The 17,954-nt window shown below is 36.9% G+C and overlaps 1 protein-coding gene and 1 long non-coding RNA gene across 2 annotated transcripts in view; one reads left to right on the plus strand and one right to left on the minus strand.

Annotated features, from left to right (window-relative positions):
• Positions 1-17,954, plus strand: part of LOC134792740 (cerebellar degeneration-related protein 2-like) — a 144,060-nt gene that overhangs the window by 33,575 nt on the left and 92,531 nt on the right. The gene's annotated exons all lie outside the window — the stretch shown is intronic.
• On the minus strand, positions 2,155-4,786 carry LOC134793222 (uncharacterized). Its single transcript, XR_010144514.1, has 2 exons — positions 4,529-4,786; positions 2,155-2,418 (listed from the first exon to the last, which is right to left on the minus strand). It is a non-coding gene; the product is annotated as an uncharacterized LOC134793222 (long non-coding RNA).

Below are 17,954 nucleotides of genomic sequence, written 5' to 3' on the forward strand. Positions count from 1 at the left end.
AATTTAATTAGTTCTTCGTCATAATAATCTTAAAAAAGACCAATAATTTGTATGTAATGAAAAGGTACCTTGTGATTAAGTTACATGATGAGGCATGATGATGATGATGGAAAAGTTAGGATAAACTAATAATATTTTGGTAATGGTATAAATCGTCTATTTCTTATCAATAATATATTTCGGTTTCTATTGAAGATAAGCGGCATTGAGGTTCAATGACCTCAGATATTCCATAAGGTAATGCGTCGGGTATTGGCATTTTTCAGCAAACCAATGGCTGATTTACTGCATGCGACCAAACCAAATGAAGATTATTCTAGTTAAGAAAGACTTGACGAGAGTAACTTTGGTATAATAGCAGGCTACTTGGATTTGTGATGTCGGTCTATGTACGGTTATAATATTTGCGAGGCGCCCCAACCAGAACTGAAATTATCAAATTAGTTTTGCAGAATGCTAATACAGTTCTCTACCAAACTTCTTTTCCCGTATTGACTAGTCTTTTTGGGAATTTTCAATCTTTTTTCCATAAGGTACCTTTTCTACTAAACTCTGAGACGACATTACTAGGCTTATAACTAACTTATAACAAAAATAAAAACAGGTAAACAAACGTTACGCATTAAGGTTTCAGATCACACAATAAAAAAAAATTGAGCATTTTTTCACCTCTTTACAAAACATTTCATATCTCCGAAACTAGAAACCCTCATAAGGTACCTTTTCCCGTGGAACGTCACAAATAACAAAAACACAAATAGGTACTGAAATGTAATAGAATCCCGTTGAATTTCTTGACACATCAGAGGTGTTAATTTCATTTGTTTCGCAGTTCTATTGTTTACCTTCATGTAACTTTAGATGTGCCGACTGTGGTGCATTATTTTTGTAAAAAAATACTAAATAAAGAACTAAACGACAGACACAACATGTGACATTGGATTATATTTCAGGAAATGAAGCCATTTCAACGCGTATTACCCCATACTGTTTTTTTGGTTCTTAGTCAATCATACCTGCCTGTTTTGTCCAAAAACAATAAAACTTTATTGACCAATAAAACTTTATTAGTTAAAATGAGTATTATTTTGAATACAATGAATTAAAAAATGCATCTTTCGCCATGGGTATTTTATTCAGTCAGTTTTATCTAGTGACAAAGCATAAAGCCCAATAATAAATGGTTTGTCGTCGTGTGGTTAGAACTTTGGTGTCCGAATTATGGGAAGAGCTGTTCAGTAACATTCAGACACCTTATAAAATTACATCCATAATAGGTTTAGATGAAGCATATTTTAATTTGCGTTTGTCCGTCTTGGGGGCTTCTCGTAGATAACCTCGCAAAACGTGCAAACCCACACATTGGTCAGTACATAGCCACAATGTAACTGTAAATTAAAATGAAATAGAAGTTTAGTTACGGAAATATTATAGGAGCCAGCCAGAAAAACTTTGGTGACTGTCAAAAACTACCTGAGAATCAGCGTCCGCAAATTAATAAGGTATATACACAGTTCACAAAAGCTCACGACTCTTATGAAAACAAACGAACACAAAAGAAGAAGAAATGGGAGATATCTCTAATTCGGTTCCCAAAATTATTTTATTGCGTATTATTTGTGAAAATGATGCATGATGCTGGTTCGGGATTTCACAAACACCGATGTTCTTTTCTTCGTCAAGTAAATAGCTATCAAGTAAATATCACTAAATAGGTGATGTTGATAGGTACATAAGTTCGGAGAAACACATTAGTAGGTACATTAAGTTTAATTATAATGTTTATTAATTTTAAACTTACCTATGGCTAACAATGTTATGGCCCGCAGAGTTGAATTGATATTTATAAACGCTAAAAATACCTCTCAGTCTCATGAACAAGAAATGCGTGACCAAACACAATTTATAAATTGCTTTTTTATTTGTTGTTGTATTCACTCGACCATCTTCGTTTATCAACTTGACTACAAAATGAGATTGGACATGATTATGGCCATTATGGGTATCCAGGCCATGCCTATTTACTAACTTATTAACTTGGCTAACTGGATATCTACATTATTAGTGTGTACTTAGTGCATCAATTACGTAACATATGCAGGGTATGATACTAATAACATTTGAATTCTGAAATATTTAAAAACAAAATGCAACTTTCCCCATGGATATTTTATTCAGGAAAATTATACAGCTGATCTAGACCCGTTTATCGCGGTCTAAAATTAATAAAAGCATTCTGCCTACATGCACAGAGAGAGCCATCTTCTGACAACACTGCTACTCTGGCAGTCACATCGTCTTTTAAGTATTTGCATGTGTTTGTGGGTCCGAAACAAAATTCCTTCTTTTTGTTGGGTGAGTTGGCTCGCCTTCCTCGCCCGATTGCCATACATTGGTCAGTGCAGAGCCACAAGGTGACTATAAATAACAAAAGTAGAATTATTTTAGGTAAGTACTTATCGTAAAACCTGGGTTTTATATAGTCTGAAATCTCGAATGGTCCAAAACTAACTCGAATAGCTTCGTTTGGGTATAACTGTATTGGTCCATAGCTGGGTGGTTTTACTCTGAATGCAATTGGTTACTATTGAAGGACTACAATTTTGAAAAGCTCCTGATGACGAGGAGAACACGCAACACGGTGAGTTCTATGCGGTCGACAGATCTGAGGGCCTACCGCGAACCACGTTCGACGTGTTGCCTCTATGTAAATTCGTACGTGTGTAACAAGTCGAAAGTGGTTCGCGGTAGGCCCTGAGTGGCGACCTTGCGTACAAAAAATTACGGAGCCACTTGCATTCCAACTTTAACAATCTGCTATGGACACAAGTAAGGTTTACTCGGCTAATTCCGAATGTCGAAAACTGTCGGATAATTCCGAAAAGAGACTTTTATTATGATGGAATTAAGGGTGATTTTCATCTGAATTTCGGAATTATCCGACATTCGGTATTACCCGAATACACCTTATATTATTAAAGTATACCTAATATCAGGGGGACTTTTCAACTTGGACACATATTTCTCTGTTTCATACATTATGAATAAAACAAAAAAAAAGTTTTAGGGTGAAATGGATGCCGTGAGGTTCTAGGAGGCCGTATACTCGTAGGGTAAAAAATTTGGATGAAGTATTTTTTCCTTACATCATCTGGTAATAGTTTCAAACTCAAAGCTTTGGGGGCAATTTTTGAAAGGTTATCCTGCTACACCCTTTGTAAGTTCCTAAGGGCCTTCAGGATAGGAGAAGCAACATAATAATAGATTACAGAGATCCATCACAATAGTCTGCCTAAATTGAATATTTGTGTACCTACACAGTCGATATCGGCAAAAAACATGGAATTGTTTCCCCAATAAAATTTGGTTCTAATATTACTCAAACAAAAGGAAATAATAAATATCAAGTACAAAAAGGGGGAATTATGGACAAAATTGTTAGCGCGTTAGTAATTATCTAAGATGCGGATAACCTACCTAGTAACTTCATAAACAGTAACACCGTTGAAATTTTCTTCGCCTAGAAGCCACTTCTCAATACTAAATTATCACATGACATGCCGTTCCGTAAGACTATCCAACTTCAATCCAAAAGCTCCCAACTATGGTCTAATATTAACTCACGTATCCTCGTTCAGGAGTGACTATTATTAGAATATCGTAATTTTAAGGCAATATTTATATGAATGGAAGAAAAAACTCGGACAAAACCAAAGGGAATATTGATATTGAATTCATACTTAAGAGGGAAGTATAGCACGTAGCACTCGTCCATACAAAAAGAGAAAATCATTTTTTTCCACTTCCTTAATATTTTTCATTCTTCATATTTTGTAGTAGGTAAGTACCTATGTTATTGACAGAATAAAAAACTAGGTTTACCTAATGTTTTCCGTTTTTCAAAATTTGCAATAAGTACAAAAAAAAATTTAAAAGCGAAACCTTAAACCTAGAATATTATTATGCTGAAACGATCGACATCAAAATCAAACTGATATATACCTAGGTATGTTAAGATTTAGTTAGTGGAAACCGTTTTTTCCATGGAAATTGTATGAAAAAGTACCTTTTGTCAGTAGCTATACTTCACTCTTAGTTACGAGTTGAACTTGTGGAGTAGGTACCTACCTACTGGACTATAATAATAATAATAAATCAGTTTATTTAAGATAACATCAACATCAAAACTTGTAATATGTCCAACACAGTCATATTAAAATTTTAAAAGGAGGATCAACAATAAAGCAATAAACAGTAAGTATTCATCAGTATTTACAGAAATGTTGAACATTCCTGACATTTATAACACGAACACAACTAAATCAAAAAACAGAATAAGACATTTAAAATATAAAACTATTAAGTTCAAAATAATAAGTTAGTTAAATTAGAATAAAATTGAAATTATTGTAAAATCATTGTCAAATAAATTAAATAATAATAATATATAGTTGCGTGGTTTTACGGTAAGTACATAAGTTCCAAAAACACATTTAATATATTTCAATTTAAATTGCATTTAACTTACCTATGGCTAGCAACATGAATGCCTTCAGAATTTTCATGATGATGTTACGCTGGAACTATGTGCTTCGTCTGGCGTTGCGTTCAATTTATAATGCTGAAATCCATCTCAATCCCAGGAACAAAATCATATGCGTGACAGAACATAAATTAATAATAATATTATTAATTCGTTTTATGTCCAGTTTGTTTGATTCCCTATTTATTCATTAAATTGACGACAAATTGAAAATTACCGTTCAATCTTGCATACATCGCTATGCTATGCGTGACCAAGGCATGGCTAAATTGCCTACCTACAGTATTAATGTTAACTCACTGCATATAAATAATAAAATAATAAATTCTTTATTTCTGAAATAGAAAATAGCAGTGTTACAGTTATGCTGACTCCCACACTAGGCATAGCCTGTCCCGTGGGAGAAATAATGCGGCTTACAGTGAAAATAATATAGTATACAATCGGTTAGTTACAACAATGGGTTTTTGAAAACAGAGAGACAATTATTTAGTTTACAATAAATTATAGAAAATAATGGTGAGAAATGGAATTTAACTCTAAATAACTTGTAATTAGAGTTTATATAAATGACAAAAAAAAGATAAGAAAGAGATGAAAAATATTAAAACAAACATAAACATAAATTATCTTTATGCCTTTAGTAACAAAAATAATTCTTCATTAAATAAAATGTAAAAGTGTGTGTGTGTGTGTGTGTGTGTGTGTGTGTGTGTGTGTGTGTGTGTGTGTGTGTGTGTGTGTGTGTGTGTGTGTGTGTGTGTGTGTGTGTGTGTGTGTGTGAGTATGTGTGTGAGCGTGGTGTGTTTGTGTATTGTCATTGTAAGTGAGTTTAGTTAATATGGTATCTTTATTAGATTTTCTGTGTCTAAATATGATAGATGCATCAAGTTCTTTGATAAGAGTTTTTTTGCCTCGAAAATGGAGTGTTTTTTAAATTCATATAACCTAACTAGTCGATTGTAAATACGGGGGTATAAAAAGACAGAAAAATGGTGTGCAAATGTAGTTTTGACTGCTGTTACGGGAATTTTAAAAATACGATTATTAAGTAGTGTGGTGTAACTTGATGAGCTAAGGACTATTTTATGTACGTACAGTGCCACCCTTATTATGTAGAGTTTCCGGACACTAAGGACTTGAGCGTCATTGTATAAATCGGTTGTAGGGTACCTAATTGGTTTCCTCAAAGCGACCTTCAGCACCGCTCTTTGCGCTCTTTCTATTTTTAGAATGATAGATGAGCTTGACCCTCCCCAGGCAAGAATGCAGTAATTGATTATTGATTGCCCAAGAGCTAAGTATATGGTTTTCAATAGTGTAAATTCGGCTGATTCTCTTAACAATTTTATTGTGTGTATTAGTTTTCGTACCCGACCTGAAACCGCAGAAACATGTTCTCTGAAATTTAGTTTTTCATCTATCATAATTCCAAGGTACTTCACTGTATTTGTTCTTGTAATGTGGTCACAAGTACAATTTTTATCAGGGGTATTACAGTTACGACTATGGACTTTAATCTCTCGCTGTAGTTTTGGTGCAGAAGCTGTAGTCTTATGGAAACATAGATATTTAGTTTTAGTTGTATTTAGGGTCAAAAGATTCTGCTCTAACCAAGTTGACACTAGTGACATACCATTCTCGACATGTACACAGACATTCTCCCAGGAGCTCCCTTGGAAAATTATTGCAGTGTCATCGGCGTAACACAAAATTTCAGCATTCTGTAAGGAGATAAGTGAAATGTCATTTATATACAAAAGAAATAGGGTAGGACCTAGAATACTGCCCTGTGGTACGCCGAAGAGAACTGGTCTAAGGTCACTAAGATGTTCACCGATTTTGACAAATTGGCTTCTTTCTGTCAAGTAGCTTGTAAACCACCTCAGTGCAGTCCCTCGAAACCCGTATGCTTCTAATTTCCTCAGTAGGATGGGGATCGAGACCGTGTCGAAGGCTTTGGCTAAGTCCAGGAAGACTCCCACACAGGCCCGACCCTCATCTAACTGTGTCAAGACAATTTTAGTCAGAAGGGTTACGGCGTCTTCAGTCGATTTTCCCTTTCTGAAGCCGAACTGACGTTCCGTTAGGATGGAGTTGCATTCGAGGTAAGAGATTACTCTTTTATTTATAATTCGCTCCAAAAGCTTTGAGAATATAAATATAAAGGCATAATATACTTATATGTATTTATTTTAACTAAATATGTATGTACCTGTCCTGTTGCTGTATCTCATACATATGTAGGTATATTTACAGTCTGTTTATTAGGGTTCCGTACCTCAAAAGAAAAAACGGAACCCTTATAGGATCACTCGTGCGTCTGTCTGTCCGTCTGTCACAGCCTATTTTCTCCAAAACTACTGGACCAATTAAGTTGAAATTTGGTACACATATGCAAGTCTGTGACCCAAAGACGGACACGTAATGAAAACAAAAGAATTTTGAAGATAGGGGGCACTTTTTGGGGGGAAATGAGAAAAATAAAAAAGAAAGTTTTGCAAACCATATCGTGTTATATATTAAACGAAAGGGCTTATTTTGACGATCTCAAATATATTTTTTTTATAATTTTATATTAAATAGTTTAGAAGTTATTTAAGAATATAGGCAAAAAATAACCATTCCCCACCCTTAACTCCGATACCACTGGGTCAAAAATTTTGAAAAAAATACTGATAATAGTTCTTCACCTATAGATGACAGGAAAACCTATTAGAAATCTACAGTCAAGCGTGAGTCGGACTTAAGAAAAAAAACGCGGGCTGTTTTAGGGACACAGCCGTTATGGTTTACGTGAAACGTGGTGTGGACAGCTATTGCGAAGGCCCAAGGCCGAGCTACGCGTAGGGCCAATTGCCCGAAGCGTCCCGCAGAGGCTCATTGAAACGCGCGGCCGAAGGCTGAGTTGCGGGAGGTTAGTGCTCAACAGAACTAGTGCTCAAGAGAACAGTTATAGTGTACAAGTTATAGTGTAAAACCTATAAGAAGTCTGCAGTCAAGCGTGAGTCGGACTTAAGAACAGAAATTGCGGGTAGGCTGTATCAGGGCCACAAGTCACAACCGCAATTGTTTACGTGAAACGTGGTGTGGACAGCTAGTACGAAGGTCGAGGGCCAAGCTTTGCGTGGGGCCGAAGGCCTGAAGCATCCGAGAGAGGTGCACCTCCACGCAAGGTCGAATGATGAGCTGTAGGAGGTTAGTGCTCAAACATATAACAAATAATTGGTTTAAGGAGCTAAATGAGAAGGCCGAACTGCTGTGTCAGACGTATATCTGTTATCTTGAAATAACAGAGATACGCCTAACCAACGCAAAAATAATGTAGGCACTATGTTTAACTTAATATAAATGTCAGTGTCACAAAATCAGTCTCCGCGCGTCTCGATCCGGCGGAGCCCGACGTCTCTACTCTGGGTGCCGCAGGCACCCAGCGCGGGTGCGCATGCGGGGCGATCTGAACGGAGGGCGCAGCCCGAAGTCACTACTCTGGGTGCCGCATCAGGCAACCAGCGCGGGCGCGCATGCGGGGCGATCAGAACGGCGGGCGCAGCCCGACGTCACTAATCTGAATGCCGCAGGCACCCAGCGCGGGTGCGCATGCGGGGCGATCTGAACGGAGGGCGCAGCCCGACGTCACTAATCTGAGTGCCGCAGAGATTATAATAGCGGGAGAATTCAATATTAATTTTCGGGATAAGACAAAAAATGAAATATCAGAATACCTTTTATCGCTCGGTTTCTGCCCACAAATTAAAGAATACGCTACAAGGCAGAATACCACAATAGATATCATAATTAGTAATTTCCCACTACAATCCGGCACTATACATACTTTTTTCAGTTACCATAATCAAATATGGGTTAGATTTAAAAAAACCTTTGTAGAGTCTGTGCGAAAAGAGAAGAGTCGTGGTATGTATATGGGGCTCAATACATTCCACTATTCTTCTCTTTCCAAACAGACTCTAACTTAGTTAAAATTTATTTTTTTAGTATTCATTATTAAAAAATTCTAAGTACAAAAAAATATTCTGCAAGAAGACCTGAAGAAGGGCCCTTTGACAAGTTCAGAACTAACCATATATTTAAAACAACAAAATTTCATTATAAAAATCTTAAAATAAATAATTATTACAATACAGGTATAGTAACTATTAGTCTTAATGGTTAATAATACATTATTTTTTGTAGACTTAGATTCCTTATCGCGACGGACGGAACCCTCTCCAAGCGAGTGTAACTCGCGCTTGTCCGGTTTTTTACACTTAACGAGTGAAATATATGACTTATTCCAAATATAGCCACGTTATTTATTTTCTACAGAAAGTTTGACAAGGCATAAAGTAAGTACCTTCACAAGTTCACATAGCATTAGTGTCCGACCGAAGGTTCGGTTTCGGTTTCGGTTTCGGCCAGTTTCGGCCAAAAAATCATGTTTCGGCTGTAGTTTCGGTTTCGGCCAAAAAACGGCCGGGCCGAAACTTACGAAATGGCACTTCGGACAAAGACCAAAAGTTGGGGAATAAGTAGGACAACAATAGTAATAACCTACATTTACTGATTCATGTATAGGTATATTATAAAACACAATTCCACCAATGAGGGCGCCACTGGACGGTCAACGCAGTCTTATGAGGCTGTCAATACCTATAACGCGCACACTGTCTATCGCACACATTGTATCGGAGTGAATGAGATAGCACTATCGCACGTAGCCGTTGGCCGAGTATCAGCTCGGCCCCAGTCGAACGATGTCTTTTTCGCTCTTATTCAGTCACTTTCCTATCTACCTCTAATGGCAAACTCAAGTAGTGCTGCAAAGTTGATTTTCTGACTATTGATTAAAACGAAGATAAAACCCTTAAGTGTCCCCAGTACAGTTTTTCATACGAATGCTCGACCACTTTTTACCTCAATTTACCATTTGGTTTGTCTTCCACATGTCCTCTACTTCAACTTAGCCGTTCGCCTCGCTGCGCCATGCTCGGCCTGCGCGTCTGGCTTTTTAATACAATGGACATTGGTTGGAGTCTGTGCTCAACTACTTATCCTGAAGCCTGAAGCACGGCTTTTACTTCGCATGAAAGTTCGCCTCACTGGGGCACTTCGGACTTTTAGGCCAAGGTGAAGATCGGTACCCGGCCTTGCGATTATCATCATTCACTTGCCCTTATCCCATTTATTTGGGGTCGGCGCAGCATGTCTTTTTCTTCCATACCTCTCTCTCGCCCGTCATCTCATCATTCACTTGCGTTCGTTTCATATCATCTCTCACACAGTCCATCCACCTTTTTCTCGGTTTTCCACTCCCGTTACTTCCCTTGCGATATTGTTAACAAAAAATTTCGCGCTCGCTGCGCTCGCGTTTTTGGTTGACCCTGTATCTGATTTACATGTTAGCTTGACTGGTGAATGAATAGAGTTAGACCAAGAAAATTCTACAATGATTTTGATAGCATACGCAGTGCTACTAGTGCAAATGTTATTTATACGTCATAATTTCATAGAAATTTTGACGTTTAATATAACACTCGCACTGCGTGTGTTATCAAAATCGTTGCAGAATTATCTTGGTCTAACTCTAGTAATTTTCTTAAAAAACTGCTTAAGTAACATCAATTTCAAGGACATTGGGTGTTGACAGCCCCATAAAATTTGTGTAAAAGCGGTTTTATGACATTTTTTCAATGATTTTATCAAGTCTACAAAAGGTTCGGTTTCGGTTTCGGCCGAAACTAGAGCTAAAGCCGAACATTCGGTTTCGGTTTCGGTTTCGGCAAAAAAACATGTGTTTCGGTTTCGGTTTCGGCAAAAAAACATGTTTCGGTCGGACACTACATAGCATACAGTAGGCCTAGCGCATGATTGGCACGACAATATGTCGCCGCGAGATAGACTACCCGTCTTTTTCTAACTGTATTTATTAAAGAAGGACGGGTAGTATGTCGCGGCGACATACTGTCGCGCCCATCATGTGCTAGCCCGGCTGTGCATTGATACAATACAATTCGAAAATGTAACTCCTTTCCCACTGAAGGCCACTACCGCAAAGCAACTTGTCTGTATGACATAACGATGGAGTCACGACAAATTAATGTCAAAACAAATACTTTTCTTAAGTGACTAGACAAGATTCCGCAGCGTGGCCTACAAAACAAAACAAATTGGTGAAACATAAGTCATAACTTCATAAGTACTTATATGGAAACTGTCGAAGTGGTATAATACGGTTATTTCCAGTTGTTGGATAGGTTATAAGTCCATTTCTAAGTATAATAAACGTAAATAGTTACATAAAATAGCTACTTACATAATATTTTATACATACCTATAGGTGGAAATAATTTAAAAAAGGTAACAAAGGCCTAAACCGTACAACAATTTACTCTTGCAAGGTTTAATCATTAAAACGATCTACAAAAGCAATTGTTGTAACAACTGAAAACATGACACTAATTTTACTAAAAGGTTTGAGATAAACACTTCATTTGGTTTTTATTTGAATAAGTAAAATTGATTAAACAGCTGGTAAATTTGAATATACCAGCCTACATTCATTCATTAGACTTAGTCCTACCTAAGTAACATATACAGGGTGAAATTTAATTCACTGGCCAAATTGAAACACCCGAAAGAACTCGAAAAAATATTAAACACGTGTTTTTTCTTTTAATACCGCTCAGTACATTTTTTTCGAAATAACTCATCATCAAGTTGTCCTAAAAACCTCGTACGTTATGGTGAACCGACAACTACCCACTACACCCGCTTCTCTCTTATCAGTTAAGGTCATTGACACCCCGCCCCTCCCGCTGTTTGCAATCGCGTCACCAATTATGAACCCTATTGCAGCGAGATAAGACGCTTACCTACATAAGTTGCTAATTTTTCCTTCATACTTTAACGGGCTTAGAGCCATCAAAATGCAAAGGCAACCCATTTTTAATCTAAAATATTATTTCTGACTAATGATTATTAACAAAACGTCCGTGGCTTAAAAACAATGAGTAAAAACTAGGTCAGGAATCTTTGCATTCAGGCGTATTTAAAAAATTGAATCATCTTATGTACTTACATTTGATTAAAAGTCGACGCAATTAACGAAAGTCCCACGAGATGGTACTCTTGGATTCAATCCTTGTCTGCGAAGGCGTGGAACTGATTCCATTTCGTATAATCTTTGTGCACCACGTAAACACTCACCACTTAATAAATAACACCGTACCATTTCCTAATATTCCCGGTTCGAAAACATTTTTTTAAACCTTAGTACGCGCGCGATTATTATTTTAAGGTTGGCGAGTGACGAGTGACTAATCATTTATGCTAACCGTTATGTTTACCGCTAGCGCGGAATGGTTTAGACTACCCTCGAAATTGATAAACCTGCCTACCATCGCCAACACTAACTAGGTGGACCCTATTGCAACGATTATAAGGTTTAGTGAAGGTCAGATAAGGGTTTTGCTGATGTTGTTGTTAAAACCTACTATTAGGTTTGTTTACATTTGTGGTAATAGGGTGACCACGACTCGTGGAAAGTATTTAAAAATTGAAAAATGAAAATTAAAAAAAAATGTACTCTTTTTTTTCGCTAAATAGATTCCTTAAGTGTAACCTAGTGCCTGGAATGAATATGGCCAGTGATTTAAATTTCACCCTGTATAGGTAGTTTTGATAATTATAATTGTAATTAATACCTATAGGTACATGATTGTGTCGACGATGTCCAAATATCAAGTAATTTGTATGAAAAACAACAAACCCCTCTTTGTATATACCTCTCTCTTTATAATAAGTTTGGCGTAAAGTTCTTTGCCTAGCCTTTTCCTATTTCATTTGGGGACGGCTCTCTTCATTCTTCGCCAGGTGTCTCTGCTCTGGGTCATCGAGACATCTGTTTGCGCTTTCTTACGGTCGGTGTTAATGACGGACAATTAAGGAGTCTCCTCTGCTCGATCTTTTGGAACCTATTTTGATGTTTAGGACTGGTCTTTTCATTTGGTCTTATGACTTGCTAGCATGAGTTGCGTTCTCGCGCGCAACTTCATATGGACTCGCGCACAATGAGCAACTCAATGCTAGACGGTCTGGCCTCCTCACGATGTGGCATGGCCAAGTTTGGCATATAGATAGTTAGGTTAGGTTAGTTTTGAGTCTCGGAAAGGACCCTAGGATACTTTATTAAAAGAAAATATTGGCGGTGGTCGTATGTGTGAGCTAACACTATATACGAAATATAAATACAGCCGTACAAATACAACAAAAAATCTTCAATACGATCAGTGAATGACAAATAAACAGGTATTATAGAATGACGTGAACCTTATAGGATATTGTTTCAAAGGTTATCTTCGAAAGTATTGGTATTATTTATGACTGAGACAATAAAATATCGCGTAACAATGGTAACGAATACCTACTAGAATATATATTTGTGTCCGGGATTGACACCTTGATAAAATGCGTGATTCATGCATTTTATCAATTTATTTAATGTCAACAAAAAAGGTGTTAACATATATGTATAGGTACATGTGTAATTTATACTAGCCCTATTATCTGGACCTTGTCTAGACTACCTTGAACTGTCAATTAATTGTATCTCATAAGATGGTCAGACAGATCAGGAAAATGCCAAATTCTAGGGTTTGACTACGACATAACTTGTACATATTAATATTTTCCGTTTTAGACGTTAAATAAGCAAAACATTAAAATAACAGTTTTGAACATTAAAATAATTCGAATACGGGACATTGTGACATTACATTAAACATGTTTTGTTGGTCCGGTGAACGTAAAAGTCTGAAGAAATGAGCGATTTAAGAAATTTCGCAAAAAGTATAATTAATACCTATCGTAAGCATTCACCAAGGCATTAAATATTTTTTATTGCATTTGCTAAACCTACAACCTCATTTATTATACTGATGTAAACCCATTGTATCTATTGATTAGGAATTTGGTTGTATTTTTATAACTCTGCATAATAAAAACCGGCCAAGTGTGACTCGCAATAATCATTTTTTTGCATATGGCTACCACTCATTTTAATTTTATTATTATTTATATTTTACATTGCTATAAGTAACGGCAATAGAAACGATGAGATTTCAATTTTCAACTGTTAACTTGTTAATAGAGTTATTGAGTTACATTACAGCTAGATTACAGCCCGCTGACAGACGAACGGGCAAACAGTAAGTTTAGTAATACAGTTTCGATTGTCACCATAAATGTACTCTACCACAATTATCTCTATATTAAATAAACTATCATGATAATTTCTTAAAATATAATTGGCGATCTTGACATCGATGTCAAATAGATATCGATCTATCAAACAAATATCCTATGACATGATCAGCAATATTACGCAATTCAACGTGAGAAAAACGGAACTCCCAATCGTCGGCACCTGTTCCCGAACAATGGCGGCTGTTCATAATCTCGCGTTCACTTTCTGCGCCCACGCAACTAGTAAACATTTTCGAAAATCGAACGCGAATCGTGACCAGACCATCGCGGTTCCCTTTCAAACATCACGAGCCGGCACCTCGTTATCGGGATTTGCGATTCGAATCCGTTGGGATGAATTTTGTTACGAAACGGTCCTGTAATTTCCTGGGCGATGGTTCTGATCTGGTTCCACATTAATCTGGCTGGCAGGGAAAACAAATGCTGTTAGTTTCGTAATGTTAACACATTGATGGTGACAGTCTGAACGTAAAGCTTGAAGCTTTTATTTATGCGATGCTTAGGTTTGAATCGCTCTTTTAAGAAACGGGTTGGTACTACATAATGTATAAGCAAATCTTGTTAAGTAACTTGCCGAATTAATTAATCTGAGTATGCCAATTAAGATTGTCACTAAAAAGCTCCTTTGCGGTGTCAATGTTACTAACGCAAAATACGATCAATTCGCTAAAGCTGGCACGGTCACTGTGTTACATTATTCACGCGTTTTTTCCATAAATATCCACTATCGATTTCCTGTACGTCTGTAATTGCAATATGGAATAAAAATATGTAGGTGGTGCATGCACAGGTATTACTTCATTTACGAGTAAGCTCTCGCTCTAATGAGATTATACAATCGCGATGTCTAAATAAGGTTTGTTTACCGAATTAACTAAACGTGCCACTTATTTGATAAACACTCACCTTTAAAAGTAAAATATTCAACAGTCCAAGCTCAAAAGTCGTGACGCGGTTTTGCAATAAATCGGCTCTCATAAGCGTTCCTTTGCTCTCAATCTAAATTCTGTAACGACATGGCCTTTAAAGGCCGTGTACACAAGCTGGATAAAGTAAAACATCGGGTCAATACGATCGTTATCTTTAATAAGGTCATACAAGTACCTATAAGTAGGGTAGCTTCCAGACCCCTGTTTCATCACTGTGATATTTATCACCTGAAAATGACAATCCTCCGTACATTGTTAGTTCAACTAATCCACACCACAACACAAGCCTTCTTGAGCTTACCGTGGGGCTTAGTCAATTTTTTGTATAAATGTCCTATATTTCGGGGTTGGTCCTTTAGTAAAAGTTGCTCAGTATAATCCCAAAAGCTCCCTGGCAACGGGAATCCAGTTATTTTTTAGCCACCGAGTATAATAGGAATGTTCTATTCTAATGCAGCGGGTAATACCCAATTACGCAGCAAGCACTAAGGTAAAATACTTAAATCAAACCACTCCCAACATGTTCCGAGCAAATTCACAGTTAAGGTTAAACGTTAAAGCCACGCCCTATCTCCGTATCTACATAGAAAGTCTGTAGTTCTATCTACGGCACTAAGCTCACTTAACAGTATCTTAACATGCAGTTCCGGAAGAAATGGACCACAAGCGTTTCCGCATTAGGGCTGCGCTGATAAATACGAAAACCATGAAACAAATAAATCAAGATAACTACTTATTAGGTACTTTATGTAACGATCCTGAATGCACAGTGAAATCTAAATAAGGTACCGGAAATTTACTGTCTACAGAATAATGCAATTATTTAAGGTGATCGTGTTGATTGTATATGTTCCGTTTCATTGAAAATAACAGATCTTTTGATTAATATTCGCGACAGGTAGCGTGTTCCGAGAAGAGGTCGAAACATGACCAACAAGTGACCGTTGGACTGGCCACCCACACTCATTTTGGCACAAGTTTGGTATATGTGGACTCTCTTCAGTTGTAATAATGGGTAATATAGCTTGAAGGTGTGTCAGCTAGTTGAATACGTGAGTGAGGTTGCAAATGGGCCGAATGTAGCCTAGAGCTTGAATTTAGAACTGCGGCTTACATACTAACAGGAACACGGAACCAAAACATTCCTCAGTCAGATCTCTAAATACATTTCCAGTAGAATTAGCATAATCAGGTTGCGTGAGTCAAACTATTGTGATTGGTTACTGTTCGAGTAAAATCGATATTTTTAACAAACTTCTAAAATGAAGAAGTCGCAGGTACAGTCAGCATCATTAGTAGCGGATGAAACAAAGTATCTGCTATCCTGTATTTTTTTAAATAGAGGTACTTATATCTCTAAAGTATCTGCCATAGTTTAATTGTTTTATACGAGTAACTATATATATAGGTATGTATACAGACATTCTATCTTTTTGTTACGCTTTTAGAAAATGGTAAGTAAATACTCTTGACGTGTAGTCTGATCAATTAATTTTGATGCTCACTGTACCTACACATTCGCTTACAGATAATATATGACACTGATATTGGATATTGTAGTGATTGTAAATTAGTTTTTTTAAAAGGACTGCTGTAACCGGTACCTACGAGATAAAACATGTTGCTCACTCATTTTCACGTGAATGTCTCGATTCTACAACAAAAAGCAATTATTATGTCAATGTTACAAACTACAAACATAAAAATACCAGACGTTATTATGACATTCTATAAGTCAAAGTAAACCTTCATAATTGAAAGTGAATTTTATTCACAAGTGGCTTTAATAGTAAAAATTTTTAGATACAATTTCACCAATTTACATTCTTAACAATTTCACTTTCATGCTTACGCTCGCTGTTAGCGGTTATTACGGTTTGTTCATAAAATAAGCACTGTACGAAATGTTTATGGCTCTTTTATTAACGCACCCTCATTAGGGTTTCCGCGATACCGAGTTTTTCACTAGATGACAGCACCGTGGCGAGAGGTCTAGCTGTCATAATCCACCAATCATGTTTAACCATGTTTTTTTTATTGGTGGATTTTGACAGCAGCTGTCAAAAAGACCTCTCGTCACGGTGCTGCCATCTAGTGAAAAACTCGATCGCGGAAACCCTCATTGTAGAGTGACTGGCCATGTGAGTATTTCGTTATCGTCATTTGAAATAGTGATGCCATATTATTATCCGAGTATGGTGCAGCTGATTTATTTGACCACGTCTGATATGACTGACTGCGAAAGCTAGACGTTATTGTGATAACTTATGCAGTTTCACTTGCTTTCTTGTATAGGCTTAGGTATGAGGCTTTATAAATCGAGCCAAACGTCGCCTGTATTGACGCTTATTTAATGCGCAATGTGAAAGCAATTTTGAATAAGTTCTTGCAGACACCTGCAATAACTCGGGATTATCAGATCGTAAATGTTATGTAATCTAAGATCCTTATAAATAGGAAATGTTCAAATATATTTAGCTTTCAACTTAGTTGAGGTCCTATGTCCTATCTTTATAGGTACATTTTACAACAATAAATGACATAGTACGCAATACGCATAACCTAATAGAGTCAGTCCATGAAAAGTCTGCAGCGGATTTGATAGCCCACGCAGTGCACGTGTTATTTTAAACATCAAACTTCTATGAAATTATGACGTATAAATGACACTTGCACTGCGTGGGCTATCAAATCCGCTGCAGACTTTTCTTGGTCCGACTCTATTCTCGCGCAAAACAATAACTAATTGTTCAAGGCGACGTACGATTGTGATACCTACGGGTATATCCCTCTTAAAATTCGATCGCAAATAAATGAGAAGCCAGCGGATGGGATTAGAAAAACCACTGAATTCGGCAAGAAGCTTGCAAGAAACTAACATGATCCAATTTCAACACGCCGAAATTGTTGTGGCAGAGGTATAGGTATACTTAATAAGTTCGTGTAATTAATACTTTTATGATTTACTCATTTATGCAATACAACTAAGCTACTAATGTTTACCACTAATCGTAATAGCACATAGAACATATCATGCTTATCAGCACATTACATCATTTAAGTCGACAATTTTTGAATGCATCATAGTAAACATCATGTAATTTCGTGCGTATCTATGCATGTTAAGTCACCTCCCACATAATAGCATATTTTCACTACCACCGCCGTTTAGCCGCACGTCCTCTCGATTTGCATGTTTGCTAAACCGATACAGTTTT

This window comes from Cydia splendana, chromosome 8, assembly GCF_910591565.1.
Source record: "Cydia splendana chromosome 8, ilCydSple1.2, whole genome shotgun sequence".
Taxonomy (NCBI): Eukaryota; Metazoa; Arthropoda; class Insecta; order Lepidoptera; family Tortricidae; genus Cydia; species Cydia splendana.